The sequence below is a fragment of the Falco biarmicus genome, chromosome 6, assembly GCF_023638135.1.
Source record: "Falco biarmicus isolate bFalBia1 chromosome 6, bFalBia1.pri, whole genome shotgun sequence".
Taxonomy (NCBI): domain Eukaryota; kingdom Metazoa; phylum Chordata; class Aves; order Falconiformes; family Falconidae; genus Falco; species Falco biarmicus.
The window spans coordinates 71215136-71230045 of NC_079293.1; the positions used below are offsets into that span (position 1 = coordinate 71215136).

Consider the following 14910-nt stretch of genomic DNA (forward strand, 5'->3'; position numbering starts at 1 on the left):
TGCTGCATTCAAGTCCTATATCCTCTGTTTCACCACAGCTGCTGATCAGGTGAGCTGAAGTAAGAGTTTGTGTCCCGGTTGCAGAACATGTGCTGGAGCATTCAGAGTCTGCACCACAGCCAGGAAATCACCACATATTTTGGTGTCTTACTCAGAACTATCATTTCCATCATCACTTTTTGAATTTCAAAGTAGCAAGCAGTTCCTGGGATGAGTAGGAGCAATTTCCCTGTGTGCTATGTCTGTGGCCAAATCTTCTGGTTCAGATTTAGAGAGGGATGCATCATTCCTCAGAATACAGGAGCTTTCCACATACGATGTCCCCCCACCTCCACCTCCTCTGTGTGGCCTGAATTCTTTCCAGAAAAGATCATCCTTAAGGAAGTTCTTAGTTTGCTCTGTAAATGCCTACAGCTTGGCTGAATTAATTCAGGCCAATGCAGCTGAAACTGTAGAAAAACCATAGCCATTAAAAGCTCTGCTTTGCAGAAACTACCTTTGGACTGAAGACAGGATCTCAAAGTGGAAATGTCATGGTATGGCTATAGGAATCAGTCACAACTGCTTGCAAAGCAGCTGATTCCTGCAAGGAGCTGACATCATCTAAGAAGAGCAGACATCAAGCCTGTTGCTGGCACATAGGTGTATCTTAGTATAGCTGCAGAAGATGATGAATCGTTGCTGGAAGGCACAAGAACCAGGCAAGGATGGAGCCCTTTAAAGCACTGTCACGTGGTGGGTGGGGGTGTGGAGGTTACGGTACTAATCAAGCCTCTAATGCTCTTAGTGCTAATACATTAATGACTTAGAATATAAGGCAGTTCCCTCTTATGCAGATTTTGGGTACAAGGGGATTAGTAGGAAAGGTGTATCGTCTCTTGCCCTTGTGTTCTGCATCACACCCACCGCTCTCTGCATTGCAGGGTTTGTTGCAATAGGCAGCACCTTGGAGGGTGAAAAAACCAGTCCTGGGAACCCTTGCCATGACCCAGGTGTAACTGCCGCGAGACCAAAGACCTTCACTTCAGTCCAGCAAAGATGCCTCCAACAGCTACCTGAGATCCTAATCTCAGAACCCACCACATAGAGAGCATGGTGAGGGCAGGGGTGTTGGGCTGAGGCAGCGATATCACCCCGTGCATCTGCTGGTAGGCTCTGCCTGGTTGTGTCACAGTGCTGAGAGATGAACCTCTGAAGATATGTCAGAGGCTGCGCTCCAGCCAAGATAAGTGCATCAAAGCCTGGGAAAGCTCCAGCTCCCCTTTTGGTTCACTCAGAAGAGCCACTGTTGATGGAAGGTCCTGCTCAGACCTCCCACTGTGGTCACAGCTCCACTGGGAGCCCCGGGGTTGGTCTTAGAGAGGGGTTCAGGCATAAGGTGAGGTCTGGGGAGATGCTCGAGCATCCCACAGCCATCTCTTATCTCTGTAACAGACAAAAGCAAGGTAATCTCACTGTCCTGCCAGTCAAATGTCTCCAAGGTGATCATCATTTTGAGACCTGTGGTTTTGGCCTCTCCGCTATCCACCTTGATGGGGCTAGTCTTTTTGGTGTTGTTGGGCAGCAGAAGACAGCACAGCTATTGCCTGTGGCTTGGCTCAGAAAAGTCAGCTTGCTGAGTTCAGAAAGGTGTTTCCCACCTTTGGGGTAGCAAAACCTTTATAATAAACTTCTCCAATGTGCTTTACCTGTGCCCTTTTAACAATGTAATTATTTCTGTCCCTGTCCTGAATTAATAATAGGACAATCCCTTCGTGGATTTATTAGTTAAAGGCTAAATTCCTCCGTCACCCCAAGCAGTGCAAATCCAGAGCCATTTTATGGAAGTGAGCAGAGGGCAACTGAGTAACTTCATTTTCACTTGTGCTGTCCCCAGTAGTTTAATGCATTTATACAGCTACATCTCAGAACAGATCTGTGTTTCCTGGTTTGGTTTTCAGGTGATTCTATTTTTATAAAACATAGGAGTGAACCAAAAGCTTTTTGAAGTAACCCTGCAATGCTGAAGTCGAGTGTGGTTTTGATTAAGAAGGAGGGGAGATTTGGAAAAGAAATAAATCCAGTCTCAGTGGGAAAGAGGGATCTGCTGTAGTTAGGGCAAAGGTGTACCTGCAGCTATATTTCCTAAGTTTCTAGACTCTACAGAGGTCCTCACGTAGTCTTGATAATACCTAGACTTCATAGTCTTCCTAGATGTTGGTCATCCATAGCTGGGATCATATGAGCAAACCAGTCCTTAAGTACAGTTTGCATAAAATTATATAATACTGACATATCACCATGCACATGGGGACTGCAGTGAGCGTTGTTAGGTGGGGGAATTATTTTGGTAAAGAGCGGTAACAGATAACTGAGACAAACAGGGCGGTCTACGCTCAGCCTCTTCTGCTGTGCAGGCTGAGCAACACAATTACCTCTTGATGAATACCTCTGGGAGGCCAGGACTGAGATCCTTTCACTATGTGTAAATAGAAGCTAAATCGAGAAAATTAAGCCCTATTCAGCAGAGGACAACCTAGGAGGAAGTTAAGCACCTGCTGGAAACAAGGTGCTGCCTTATATTCCTTTGTTAAGTGATTTGCCCAAAGTAACCCCAATCATCCTGTACTCAACTTCTCTGAGGGAGACCGAACACTCTCGGCAATTTCAGTTGTTAAGCATAAGACCTTTAAATCATGAATTAGAAATAGGCGCTAATACCCAAACATAAGGAGAGTTTTACGGGCATCAGAGAGCTTAGATTCTCCCTGTCTCTCAGTCAGCAGATTTATCCTGTCTGTCCTACGTTGTGGAGCAAGAGCGTTTATTAATGGAAGAGGGGGATTAGAAAAGGAGACCCCCGAGTTTGCTGCATGATCTGCTGCTGTGTCACGTTCAACATACTATTGCATCTGCCTTTCTCTCACACTCAATGCAGATGAGCACCGTGGCTTTTTCTTGGGCTCAAGACCTTATAGGACACTTTATTTTAAGAAGAAACAGGGTCAGGACAGTCACTGTGGTGTGGAGCTGGGATCTACAGAGTGATTCTTAATTTATTAAAAAGGATTGAATCTGGGTTAATAGCTATCCACCCTAGGTGTTTTCTCTCCCCTGTAGATTTCACTAGGGTTCAGCCCTGAACTTGAGAAACGCTCCTAGCAGGAGTTTTCTCAAACCTAACACGTTCTCCAAAATGCCTTTTCCTCCTTGCAATTTCCCTTAACACTTAATAAAAAAATCCTCAGCCACCTCTGCAGGTGAGTCCATTTTCATTAGTGTCTTGAAGTCACATTGAGATTAACAGGTAATATAGAATCACAGAATGGTTTGGTTGGAAGGGACCTTAAAGACCACCCAGTCCCACCTCCCACCACAGGCAGGGACCCCTCCCCCCAGCCCAGGCTGCCCCCAGCCCCGTCCAGCCTGGCCTTGAGCACTGCCAGGGATGGGGCACCCACAGCTGCTCTGGGCAGCCTGGGCCACCGCCTCGCCGCCCTCACAGGGAATGCCTCCAGCGTGGCACCTCTCCTCGTCTCCTCTGTCACTTGGAGAAGGAAGTTATCATCAGGGCATTCCAGGAACCTCCTGGATTGCTTATGTCCTGCTGTGTTGTCCCTCCAACAGATCTGGGATGGCTGAAGTCCTCCATGAGGGCCAGGGCTTGTGAACGTGGGGCTGCTCCTATCTGTGTATAGAGGGCCTCGTCCGCCCGGTCATCCTGGTGGGGCAGCCTGTAGCAGACCCCCACTACAATGCCACCTGTCCCTGCCCTCCTTTTGATCCTGACCCATAAGCTCTCGGTGGCTCCTCACCCATCCCCAGGCAGAGCTCCGTGCGCTCTGGGGGGTCACTGGCATAGAGGGTGACACCCCCCTCGTGTCCCCTGCCTGTCCTTCCTGTATCCTTCCATCCCAACACTCCAGTCACAGGAGCCACCCCACCGTGTCTCTGTGATGCCCATAAGATCGTGGCCCTGCAGGTGTGCACATCTCTAACTCCTCTTGTTTATTGCCCACACTACGTGTGTTTGCACAGAGGCGTTTAAGGCTGGCCCTGATGAAGCTGGCTTACTGCCTGGAGCGGCTGCGATCCCCTTGTGCTGACCTTCAGGTGCTCTCCTGCTGTCCTGCCATCCCCTTCCAGGCTCTGGGCATCTCTTGCTGGCACTGGCATCAAACTGGTAGGAGTGGGATGGACTGAGGTTCTCCTCATCAGTCATGAAGGTTGCCAAAATGCAGTTAATGGTATTAAACAATCATTACGACAATCTCAGAGAAGAAAAGTGCTGGGAATCCCACTCTGAGCAACTCAGTGTGTAATCTTCTTTTGGAAAAAAACCCCAGTCAACAACTGCAGCGTAAGGTCAAGCTGATCATGTGCAGCTTTAACTTATGAAGCCATTGCACAGGATAAAGCTGGAGAGATTCCCCTCATTTCGACGACAAACAGCCATCAATCCCTTGAGAGATTTAACATGACACCTGCCTGAAGTTCCAGGCTGCAACGTGTGGAGTCCTCACACATGTCTGCAGTGAGCCCTGCTTTCAGCTCTGCTTTGAAGATCACTGCAGATGTGATTTAAGTTTCAGATGGGAGAGAGCAGGGAAGGAGGTGGGAGTACAACACACAAGAGGAAAATGTTTTTACATCACTCTTCTTGTGGCCTTGTGTTTTGGAGTATTATTTTGGGTGAATCATGCAGAATTAGATTCTGCTGTAGTTCCGTCATTGAATAATACATTGCAAACAGCCCCCGGTCTGTCGTCAGCAGGGCAATGGTCACTTGCAAAGGTAATTCAGAGCTGGCTCAGGTCTCTCCCTGTCTCCATGTAGAAGGACCAAAAGCACCTGAAGGTACTTAGTAATTGCTGGGACTACTTATTTACAACTACAGCTTATGCGGGGTAAAGATGGGATTCATTGTATAAGCTCAGACATTGAATTCTTTATGCCTATGATGTGTGTGTTTCGCATATGATGTTGCTCCTAGATGAGACATGACGAACAGAGCCTAGAAAATGGTTCAGCTCATTCTAAAGCAGAGGGCCCAGAGATGTCCTCCCCCAGGTGAAATTCAAAAATTTGCAGGTTTATTCCCTAATTTTTTCTTCCTCAAAAGAAGAAAAAAAAATACAGCAACTTCTGAGGGGGACAGTACCATTTGTTATTTTGGCACAAATCTAATTTATTTGGCAGTCAACCACAGCATGTCTTTAGGCTCAATGGTAACTGAGCATTGAACCACTCTGAGATTTGTTGGCTCTCGCACAGCTGGGCTGACACTGGTCTGCATCTAAGGTGAGGTGAGAAGACATCTGACTGTTAAAAGAGTACTTCAGGCTTGGGAGAAAAAGAAGGGCATCCTTCTAGTTTTTATTGGTAAAATGTAACAGAAGCCATATTTCCAATGAGGATTCCTGATCACCACCAAAGGAACAGTAGCAATAATTGGACGATATTTAGTACTGCGGTTAGCTAGTTCTTTTCACTTTAGGATGCAGGAAGGTTTTATGCTTAAGCACTTGCTTATCCTCATGTGAACCGTATGACTGGGCAGGCTGAGAGTGGGCACCCGTCTTCTTCAACTCTAGATGTCTATGAGGTAGAGGTTAGTATCTGAGCTAACATCTCAGACTTCATTTATTCCCTGGAGAGACTGAGGCACTCCTGAGGGTGAATCAGCTGACCTGTTTTTGACATCAGCTGTAAAATGGGAGGAATTGTGCCCTGAGGAGCATGCTGAGCAGGGAGTGTAGGATGCTCACCAGGTCCATAGTGTAGATACCTGTGTGTGGTCAGGTAGTTTCCATGCATGCTGTCTCCCAGTACAAGGTTGGGGTGACACTCAGCCATGCACCATTATTGCTGCATGTTCTTGGTACAACCTAAAGGAAGCCCAGATAAGGAAGCAGGAATGCAGTCTCAGCATAAGCTGGAAAGTTTTTGGGTGAATAATCGTTAACAGGGACTGCAGAGGACATCAGCTTTGCAGGCTGGGCAGTGTTTTCATGTAAGAAAATAAGAGAGTCTTTTGGCAAGAAGGCATGGTCTGAGGTGAAGGTATCGAGCTAGGCATTAGGACATTTGGGGTCTGCACTTGGCCTCACTGTGTTGTTTTGTTTTGTTTCTAGCCTCACCAGGATATGAAGATGCCTCTTTTCCCACTGGTGAATGATGTTTCCCCTTGTGTCTTTGGGGTTGTGATTTTTGTCGTTCCTTATCACAGAATGGTTTGGGTTGGAAGGGATCTTAAAGATCATTTGTAGGTGCCCTTTAAGATCCTCTAATGGAATATAGGAAACTTTGTCCTGGGTTCTGAGTTTTGGTTTGGGGGGGGCGGGGTTTGCCATTCGTGAGGTCTTTTTCAGGCTGGGAGGGACCTTTGCAATTGTTTAGTCTGATTTATTTACTGCATATCACAGGCTGGAGACTTAAAACATGGGCTTTGTGATCAGAAAAGGCAAGAAAGCCTTTGCCACCAGGAGCCAGCTTTTACCCTGCGTTCAAGCTTGTGAGTTGAATACCAAGGGAGAGGAGGCACTGGGTTAGGCTTGTCAAGCAGCAGACACCATGGTATACATGGTGATGCAAATTTCTCAGTCATCAGGTTTGTATGAGGACCAAGAGGAAAAAAAAGCATTTAAACCTCATTAGTTAATTATCATCACTGCAGATGGTGCTCAGCTGTAAGCTCCTTTCTGCTTGTCTTAATCCCATTCCAAGTGGCTACCCCATGCAGAAGAGCCTGTTTGTTTTTTTTATCGGGAGGAGTGGTTGCGCATGGGAGCCTGTGGTGTTGGGGAAAGCTGCAAGAAGGGCAGAGATGTGAAGCTTTAGGAAAGGAGGTGGGGGCCCATCCCCTTGTGCAGGCAGCAAGCGAGCAGAAGTGTTCCATCTTTCATTTGCAGGGCTGAGAAGCATAAACCTGGGAGATTTCTCTGCCTGGCTTTTGATCTCTGCTGTGAGGGCTCAAGGGAGGCCTGACCTGGCATGGATTATTGACATGAGCAAAGCTATGTACCTGGATTACCTTCTTTGTGGTGAGTTGAATTTGTCTCTCTCTATCCCTCTATACACTTCTGAATCAAAACAGGGAGAAGGAGCAACAAGGGAGTGATGGAGAGCAGGTAGCAGCAGCGGGTCTGGTGTTGGTATCAATTGCATTTTTTCAGTAGCTCTGTTGTCCTTTTTTTTGCATCTTTCTTAGTATGAAAGTGAGATGTGGTGTTCACGTGGGAGAAATAGGTCTCTGTGATAAATAAGAGTTATACCTGTGGGGGAAAGCTGCTGATGTGACCGAGCCATAGCTGGTGGCTGTTGAGCAATGCAGATGTTACCCCTGGAAGATTTCGGAAGGCTGTTTTTGTGTTTTCCTGGGAGGTTTTGCAGTGGGCTCTGGGTCCGTCCCTACTGAGGCATTTCCCCAGCAAACAGGTCTCCTTTCTATATCAGGGGAAAATTCAGTTTCCCTGATACAATTTACTGTGCAGCCACCTCAAGTCTCCGCTGCTATTCAGGGACAGCGGGAGGCTGAGTGGATCAAGCCCGTAAGATGATATGGGCCCCTGTGCACAGAGGGGACTCCTGGCCGGTTTAAGCAGCGCTGCCCAGGCAGGGAGCCAGGCTGGTCGCAGGCTTGCTCCAACACCGGCCCATGATGGGAGAGACTGTGACTTTCACCACAAACCCAATTAGAGTCTAAATCAGAATTTCTGCTCATTTTCCCTGTAAGATCTGAATGCCCACAAGACTCTTTTTCTTGTGTCCCCCTCCTCCCCCTTTTTCTTTTGTAGGCAACCCCTCAGTCTTCCTAAGTACAAGCTAAAAGGGAGGGCTTGTATTTTTTGGCTAATACAAGCCTCGGGTCATTAACCCTTGACAATTCTTCAGTGAATTACTATTAAGAAATTAATTCATTGCTTGGGCTGAAGATAGGTTTATACAGTTAATAACATAAGTGTTATTTAGATCATCAAATTTGACCCCTTGAATAGCATGGGGAACTGAATTTCATCCTGTAGCTCATGGCCTTTTGGTTGTGGTCTTTATACATCACATCAGGAAACTCATAATGTCAGGAACACATGTCTTGAGGGGCTGAATTAACACGGAAGGGAAGAAAAGTAATGATGTAAATTTACCAGGAGGTCATGGGTCAGCAGCCCATCGAGTCTTTGAAGAGAGGAGCCTGGCAATACCCGGTTGCCTCTTGCTCAAAACCCACCTGCTTTCATCTGTCTGTTATGGAAGAATATTGCCTGGTGGCCGTACTCCTAGTCTGGGAACTTCTGCCTCTCTGTGAGCCTTCTTGTAGGGTTGGGACCAAGATTTGTATTTGCTCTTGAACATCTGAAACTACAGTAGGTTCTTGGCCTGTCTATAAACGCTATGAATTATTGGTTGTGACGGTGATTGGTTGGTATTTGTCTTCTACATCTTTTACTCTGCAAAATAGCTCCTTACAGCAACTGAGGGCACAAGATAATGTTTCTATCTTGTGTTGGTTCTTTGTTCCCCCACCCAGCTTCGCTGGATCTCCCTTGGCTGTCCTTTGGTGCTTTAATAGTTTTTTTTCTCATCTCTTTAATTTATTTCCTTGTAATCATGGCTGTCTTCTTATTGTGCCTTGGAGAAACATGAATCATTGGCCAATAGGTGAGTCTTATTGCTATCAATTGTTGTTATTAATCTGTGCCTGTTCATGTAAAACAGGGACAAACTGCACATTCAAGTGTAAAATACTGCCTATACAGTTTAGGTCGTTAAAATATATTAAAAAATCAGTTTGAAATGATAAACCATGGATTTCTTAATCTTTTACAGTGCAATTTTTTTCCCCTGAAGTCTACTCTCCCTTTTAAAAAGTAAACAACTTACTTCCCCCCACCCAGTCTATTTTAAATAACCTGGGAGAAGGGGCTTCCACTATTTCATTTGAAGATTATTCCAATCTAAATTACCTCACTTGCTCTTTTCTCAGTTTTATCCCATCACATCTAATTATACCCTCTTGCTCTACATTAAGCGGTTCCTCTGCATGTGTGGAGAGAATTAGCACCTTAACATTTCAACCACCTAGAGAATGAAAAACGCAGGAGAAAATCAAGACCCAGGTGCAGCTAGTGCCAAAAACACTGTTTCAGAAAGGATTTGATTTAATTTATTTGTGTAGTGCCTACACTCATCAGCTTCCCACAAGCTTAACTTACCTCCTGGCTTGCAGCATGTAGTCATTCCTCACTGTTCATTTACAAGGGCTGAGAGCTCTTCACAGTGGAGATCCTACTTCTTCCTTGGCTCTCAGCTCCCTCCTGCCTGCCAGCTCTTTTATTTTCCCTCAGGCATTAGTCAGCCAAGCAATGTATATTTAGTATTTTCAATATTTTTTTTCCCTCCTTGCTTCATCTAACCAACCCCTCAATCATTTCGTTGTTTTTCTCCAAAACCTCTTAAAATTGTCAGCATCCTGCAGGCTTGTGACTGTCCAATGTTACCCTCAGTCCTTCTCCTCCAGCAAGGCATGCAAGTTAAGTTTGTTGCCTAACTTAGGTGTTTCCACTGATGCCGGTGCCTTGGATTGTGTGATAAGAGTCCTGCATGTCCTTAAAGGCTTAGTGCGAGAGGTGGGCTACCACGATGGCAATGTAAATCCTTCCGTGCTTGTTTCAGAGCAGCTCACCTAGAAACAATGCACTTTTGTCGGAAGCTGGCTTTCTCTCTTTCCCTTTGCTTTAATGAGGTAGTGTAAATCACTGTATGGGGACCAAGGAGACAAAGGCTGTGTCCCTAGAGCTGTCCCAGTGGCCAAATAAATGGTACCAGGCAAGTCACTTGATATGTCAGTGCCTCAGTTTCCCTTTTGGCCTTTGCCTCTTCTGTCTGATGCTCTGGGAACCCTGACTATCACTTAGGTTTGTGTCTACACATCTCTGAGGGGGAGAGAGAATCTAAGAACTGCAGGCTCCCCAAGCTGCCTGCTTTCTACCCACCCTCTGTGCTATGTGCTGGGCTTCTGCTGGGTCTCAGCATCCACAGCATTCTTGGAAGGAGCCAGGCTTGGAAGTCTGGTGATGGCATATGCAGGACCAACTGGATGTTGTTCAGCAAAAAGAGGGTGGCTTGTGGTACAGCACCCAGAGAGCAGAGGTGACTCCTTGAGCACGCAAGCCTGATCACAGGGTGGTGGTGGGCAAGTCTGCTCCTGACAGCAAGCCTGGGCCCGTGCTGGCTGGTGGTGTGGGTGTCCTAACACATGCATTTACCATCAGCCACCTCAACAGGAGCCTCAGAGCACTGCCGGAATCCAAAGGAGCAATAAATCTGTAGAAATGATATCTGCTTACTTAACCAACCCAATGCATGTCCCAAAACCACGTTGTGCCAGTTCTTCTCCTTAAACCAGCATGTGTTTTCAGATGTTTTAGCCTGGTGCAGTCAGCAAAGCTGTGAGAGTAAGAAATCACTTCTTTGCTGTTTTACGGAAATATACGTACAGATGCCAGTTAACCTCCAGATGCTCTGCTGGGTTGCACTGGAGTGACAGAAGAGCAGACCATGCCTCTCAGAGCCCAGAAAGCAATAAAGCTCTTGCAGGTAATAAAAATAACTTGCTGAGTTGTAAGTTTAAAATATTTCATTTAGAGTTACTAGGAAGTAACACATTTACAGTAACTTTTGGTACTGAAAGTGTATCTAAGAAGAAAGAGATACATCCTGAACGTAAGAGGTAACTGACAATTGATACAGTTGGTTCAATAAAATACAACAGTCTGGTGGAAATTTTTTTTTTGTCCTACTTGAGGGAACATTCACTGCTGCATCAGAGCTTATTTGGAGTTATTCCCTACAAACTGCTCAGGTTTGTTTTGCTCAGTAGCTTGGTTTCTTCATATTTGCATTCTTTGTGCATTAGCTGACCAGGCTTAGTCACCTGGTGTCATCCTTGTTTCCTGACTGTACAAGCCAATCTCATGTCACTGAGATCTGGCCATGAGGTCTTGTGGGGAGGTAGTTCTGACTTGCCCTCCATGAACACCTCAGCAAGCCCATAAGCATATTTGGCAGATGCTCTTGCCATTAAAGTTCAGGCAAAGTGAACACTGAAGTCAGAAAAACATGGCACTTGGCCAATTCATGGGAAAAAATCAGCACAAGTGATCCCAGGTATATTTTGCGGTACTGTTCCAGACCTGTTCCCTTTTTGTTGGGGATCTGTGTACCCATTTCAATATGCTATGACTTTAAGCTTCCTCAAAGGCATGCAAAGCCTCTTAATAAATAATCTTGCTATTTCTTATCATATCTCCCTTTGAGTGAGAGGCAGGACAAATGGGACAGCGTTCACATCTGAATCCAGATCAAGATCAGTTGTAGGCTGGGAAATGGTGGTGCTGAAGAGCTGAGTGATGACTGTGGTGTAATATACGCTTTGCATTAACTCCTACATGTTTTAGAAGATGGAAAGGGAGGCACACAGCAGCAAGGAGAACTACATTTCTCCCTACGCTTTCACGTGCCACCTATTACCACAGAATCTGAAAACTTTTTGCTCCATGGATTGCAAGGTGTGAGCTGAATTGGCCAACCCCAGAAAACGTTAGGAGAGGCAGGATCAAGAAAGGAGAAGGTCAATGTCTTCAGAGCCACTGCGAGTGGTAAGGGCAAATGTGAAAACATGGGAAAACTGAAGGAAACCACCCAATTGCAGCAGTGAAGAGTTTTATGGGCAGGATGTTGAATAGATCTTGCACAATATTGTGAAAGCTAGTGAAGTTTATACAGGTCGAGATAAGCTAACTCAGCAAAAGGCAGATGTTTTAGCAGGAAAGGATGGAATGAGATTTTGGAGAGATTACAGTCAATTATCTGTAGAATTTGGCAACAATCCAGATAAGAGTGTTTGGTGTGAAGGAGATGTAGGTGTTGAACATGACATGGAGATTGTGAGTTTGAGTGTCATGAGTGCAGGTTATTCTCAGCAAGGAGGGCTGGGGAAGGAACGTGTTTGTGGTGAAAGATAAGGAGGTATTCTTTTAACCGCGATAAAAATATTGGCAGACCTACATCTGGGAAAGAGCTCAGAGGAAAGAGAGGAGAGACCCAGCAGTGGAGAGTTACACCTGCTACCATGAATGTGGAGCATGATGTCACCAGCTGACATCACAGGAAGCATGATGTCAAGAGGAGAAGGAATGACAATAAGGAAGAAGTACCAGGGCATTCAGAGAAGATGTGGAGGGAAGGCAGCAGAAGATGGCCAGTCTCTCACACAGCAGACCGAGGCTAACAAACATGGTGTCCATTGCTGTGGAGGAGAGATGGATCTCAGCTGCATCTCAAGTAGAAGAGGGACAGGAGGTGGCTTTTTTAGCTGTTTGTTTGGTTTATTTTTTAATGTGAAGTTCAAATGTAGAGTCTTTTAAAGGACCCAACCCATTCTGTTCATGAAGTTTTGAATGTTTCAATATTAAATGTCTATTTTACTACTTTTTTTTTTTTTAACAAACATTCTTTCAGCTGTTTTGAAAGAGTAAAAGGAAAGCTAAGGTGAAGCAGACTTATTAATTAAATTTAGAAAGTCTTTTTTTTTCCTTATCGTCTCTCAGAAATATCAAAGGAATGATATTTGAAGGGTCAGCCTAGGAGGGACTGTGGTGGGGGTTTTGGCATTTTTTCCCTCCCCTCCTCAGTATTTCAGATATTAATTCCTGGTAATTCTTTTCCACCCAATTTTTGTTTTTATTATTATTATTTTTGAAAATGTTCTTTTAAGGGTCAGACAAAGAGACCATCCCACCTCACCCTCCTTTTTTATGAATTCAGGTTTTCAGTTCTGGTAATTTGGAGCCAGGACCCAAAGAATGATACACATCTGATGAAACAACCTTATTGTCACTGTTTCTTTTCCAGACAGTGGAGAGCAACAGCAGCTTTAAGACAGAATTCATCTGAGACATCCAGTTCAGGATGAGATGATTACGGCCTAAAAGACAGCATATCTTTCTGGTGACTCTGTAGGCAGGCTGGAGTGACTGTCTCAAGTAAAGACATTAGACAACCATATCTAGCCTGAGTTATCCTGCCTGGCTCAGATATATTCGTCCCACGGTGCCCAGGCACTGGCTGATCCTTGCTCCCGCTCCCTGGTTGCACATGATCTCTCCAGCCCTGTTTGGGGTTGAGCAGTTGTGGAGCCACCTGACCATACTACCCCATTGCAACACTTTGTTCTTCCAGAATGGCCGCAACACGTCTGGGAAGGAGCGTGCCTGTGGGAAATACCCACCATTGTCACACAGCAGGTGGCAGAGAGAAAGCATTGTCCCTTCTGCTCCTGCACACTGCCCAAAAGGAGCAGATGTTCAGCAAGTGCTAATCCCAAGGGATCGTGTGAGTTCCAGTGAGTCCTGCTGGCTCATCTGATCTGAGAATCTGGCACTGAGATTCAATATGCGGAGAAAAGAAAGAACAGTTCATTGTGTTAAAAGTGTAGGCAAGCAAAAATTGCAGAGATCACCAAATTTAGACTTTGGCCAGGGTACCAGTATTAGCAATGCTACCCTTAATGAGAGGTCAAAGTTCTGCTGACATGAATTAAAACCAAGAATAAGTAAAATTGGAAGGATGTAAATCTTTGGGGTAGAGCAGAAGTAGCGGAAAAAGCAGGACCATTAACAAATGAAAAAGGATGCTAATGATTCAAAACTGGCTGAGTTATTGAACACCTTTTAAAAAAAAAATTCTCCTAAAGAAGAAAACTATTAGAGAGTTGTTTGGACAGGATTTAAAGTGAGGAAGGAAGTCACTATAAACAGAAAGTAATTGATAAAGAACAAGTAGAATAATCCTTGAAAAAATCAGAAAGAACACAGATCAGCTTTGCTGATCATGTTGGCATGTTGGACATTAGGGAATGAATTGGGAAATGAACTGTATCACTTCCCAAAGGCAGCTGATGCTAACTGGGTTGAATAAAGGAGAAAGGGCTGGGACAATACCCCTGATTATTTTTTTCCCCTGTCTACTCAAATCCAAAAGAAGAGAGTGACTCCAGGTGAGACATTGTGTCTTCTAATATAATGTAACAAATGTTAAGGTAGAAATAAGTACACAACTGTGTGGCACAAGAGTTGTAGACAAAAGGCCAAATAAATACATGATGCCAGAGAAACTTGACTGCTTCCACTGTCCATCATAGTATCATAATCAGACTTACAGAATGGTTTGGGTTGGAAGGGGACCTAAAGACCATCTAGTTCTAACCCCCTGCCACAGGCAGGGACCCCTTCCACCAGCCCAGGCTGCTCCCAGCCCCGTCCAGCCTGGCCTTGAGCCCTGCCAGGGATTCCAAATACCATACAATGCTGAATTTGGCTTGGAAAATTGTTTCAAAGGGGTTTAGAAGTCATTCATCCAACATCATTGTTGGATGAAAAAAAGCTGTCCACAGAGTACAATAATTACCTTTATAACAATATTATTTATGTCAATATGAACATTTATATTATTATAATTTTAATATTATAATAATAAACATGTTAAAAAAGTGAGAAAACATGTACATGTTGAAGTGTGGAGGGATTTGATTTAACATCTTTTGAAATAAATTTTTAGGAGTGTAGAAAATAAAAATTGATAATAATTTGGAAGGAACTTATGGGCATCAGAAAGGAAAGAGAAATGGTATAAAGGGGCCTAGAAATGTTAGAAATGGTTCAGAAAAATGAGAACCACCATAGTGGGGGAAAAGCAAATGTCACATATCAAAGCTTTCATAATCTCAAGTGAAAGGTTTGTTAAAAATGTAAAATTAGGATATGACAGTGGTGTAGAGGAAATTAACTTGTGCCTTAAGGTGGGTGAAAGCACTAGGGTGCAAGTGGTTGTTCTGTTGCACCTGTGGGTAGCCCCACACTGAACTCTGGGGAT

The 14910-nt window shown here is 44.8% G+C and overlaps 1 protein-coding gene across 6 annotated transcripts in view; it reads left to right on the forward strand.

Annotated features, from left to right (window-relative positions):
- The first annotated feature begins 6748 nt into the window (after positions 1–6748).
- The window catches only part of RP1L1 (RP1 like 1), a 44760-nt gene continuing 36598 nt past the window's right edge, over positions 6749–14910 (forward strand). For all 6 annotated transcript variants that reach the window (XM_056344711.1, XM_056344709.1, XM_056344713.1 and 3 more), the window contains exon 1: positions 6749–7022. The gene's annotated coding sequence lies outside the window, so the exon portion shown is untranslated. The remainder of the gene's footprint in view (positions 7023–14910) is intronic.